The 2453-nt window shown below is 34.7% G+C and overlaps 1 protein-coding gene across 1 annotated transcript in view; it reads left to right on the top strand.

Annotated features, from left to right (window-relative positions):
- Window positions 1-1954, top strand: part of LOC110039054 (probable protein phosphatase 2C 35) — a 45307-nt gene extending 43353 nt beyond the window's left edge. Inside the window, exons 4-5 of the mRNA XM_020744035.1 lie at window positions 1568-1624; window positions 1752-1954. The gene's annotated coding sequence lies outside the window, so the exon portion shown is untranslated. The remainder of the gene's footprint in view (window positions 1-1567; window positions 1625-1751) is intronic.
- The last annotated feature ends 499 nt before the right edge of the window (window positions 1955-2453 follow it).

The following is a 2453-nucleotide window of genomic DNA, read 5'->3' as shown; positions in this document are numbered from 1 at the left end:
AGCAGTGGCAAAATTCCGAGCAGAATCACCTCTTGAATTGTGGCATGGAGATTTGTGCGGCCCAATTACCCCTGCTACTCACGGAGGGAAGCGCTATTTCTTGTTGTTGGTTGACGATTGTACCAGATTTATGTGGCAGGTGCCGATCCGAGACAAAAATTAATGACTTATATTAGGCAATGCTTTCAATTAGGAAATAGATTAAAAAGGAAGTAATATAATAGACAATGATTTTTATTAGGGGATTTCATGGAAAAGTAAAGAAATAGAAAAGGCTAACATAAAATATATAGGAAATAAAATAGGAGAATCATGGAAAAGGGAAGGAAGAGAAAGGAAACAAAAAAAGGAAAGTGGAGGAATTTTAGGCCGCAACACTGTAGCTGCTACAGCACCGCAACCCAGAAAAAGCTCCCGCGTCAATTTTTCGAGGTTAGGGAAGCTCCGACCTTGTTTGTAAAGCTTTTAGGGTAGAAAAATTTTGGTGGGGGTGGTTTGGGTAGGAGCGGATCTAGAGAACCCTATGCTAGAACTAGGGTTGGGCTTGCTCTGATATCAAATGATATCAGAGGAAGCCCAAACCATAACAGAAATAATAATATTGTGGTTGAATTTCAAAGATTACAACAGGACTCGTCAAAACAGGAAATAAATAATAAAATTACAACACAAATATAAAGACACAACACAAACTCTAATAAGTGTTTTGGAAAAATAAAATGTCTCTTCGGGGTTGAGCTACAAACAAAACACCACCCGAACCCTTGGAGATGGCTACCACCTTGGACGAGTTATAGCCGGAGCACCTTCTCGCCGTCGGATACAACCCTCATAGGGGAAAAATGCCTCAAAGGCAGCACTTAGAAATATGCACTCATCCAAATCTCCTTTCCCAAGCAAAAACAACCCATTGGACGAGTTATAGTCAAAGCATTTTCTCGTCGTCAAATACAACCCTTGTCAAATCTCCTTTCCCTAATAGGCAAGGATTTGTATTAGGGGATTTCATGGAAAAGTAAAGAAATAGAAAAGGTTGGCATAAAATAGTAGGAATTAAAATAGGAGAATCATAGAAAAAGAAAGGAAGAGAAAGTGAAACAAAAAAGGAATGTGGAGGAATTTTAGGTCGCAGTACTGTGGCAGCTACAGTACCTCGTCCACCTAGGATCTATGGAATCCTAGGATAGGTCTAGTGTTGCCAAATGATACCGAAGGAAGCACAAACCACAACAAAAATGAAAATTCTATTGTTGAATTTCAAAAATTACAACAGGACTTATCAAAACAGGAAATAATCGACAGCAAAATAATAATACAAACACAAACTCTGATAAAGGTTGCAAAAAGAAAAAAATGTCACTTCGGGGTCAAGCTACAGCCGAAGCACCACCCGACACAGTCACCACCTCAGACAAGTTATAGCCGAAACCGAAATTTTTGTTTTTACATTTTTTTCTATCATATCATTCCCTTCACATCAAAAAATATGATTATTGCTAACTTTTAAAGAGGGAGATACTTCTTTGTTAAACTTTTCTTGGCTGCTTCATTGTTTGTTTCTATGCAGTCATTTTGCTGAACTGCCTTTATTACACCTCACCGGGCATTCAATGCATCCCTTGAGGTAATTTTCTTCCTAAAACATCAGTTGATTTTCTAGTTATAGAATTTTTTTTTCTTTTTTGCTTAATAATATTATTATTATTATTAATTTGTAATAAAATTTTGTGGTATATGATGATGGCGAGCAGGATTAGCACTGCCTGAAGCTGGGCTAAAAAACAATCATTAACTTCAATTGCAATACATAACTGAGAAGATGAACGCTTTCAGTGACTAAGGTTTGGCTTCTGTAAGTTTTAATTTGAATAACTTTGTAATTAGTTCCTTGCACTGATTAATAGATCTTTGAAAATTGTAAATTTTTTTCCTGCAAATTAATTAATATTTGATTGTCTATCAATGAAATTCTATGTCTGGACATCTCCAGATTATTTTGCTTGTAGCTAAAAGGGGCTTTTACATATATACCACTCAATTCCAACGTGTTCAACTGTCTAGTACCTAAATTTTACTTTGCACCCAAATCTTTCCATGCACGTAGCATCCAAAAAAGTTAAGAATGATTTGGATGAGTATGAAATGGAAATGAATTTACTTTATATATTTACATCTCTAACACCTAACTTGTCATATTTACATTTATAGCACTTTGATGTGCGAGTCAAATGGTATTTTTGATATAATGTCAAAAGTTTGAGTGGCATGAATGTAAATATAAAAGTTCAGATGCTGGATGTGTAAATATATAAGAATTGTGTGGTATTTTTAAGTAAATGCCTCAAAATTTAACTGATTACGCATATATTAAATTTATGGTGAAGTAAATTTGATGATATATTTTTTTATTAATTGTTTTTATTAACAATAACTAAAAGCAATGAATATATATA

Source organism: Phalaenopsis equestris, unplaced genomic scaffold (assembly GCF_001263595.1).
Source record: "Phalaenopsis equestris unplaced genomic scaffold, ASM126359v1 Scaffold000002, whole genome shotgun sequence".
In the NCBI taxonomy this organism is placed as follows: domain Eukaryota; kingdom Viridiplantae; phylum Streptophyta; class Magnoliopsida; order Asparagales; family Orchidaceae; genus Phalaenopsis; species Phalaenopsis equestris.
Note: the sequence above shows the minus strand (reverse complement) of the source record. Positions and strands in the feature narration are given on the sequence as shown.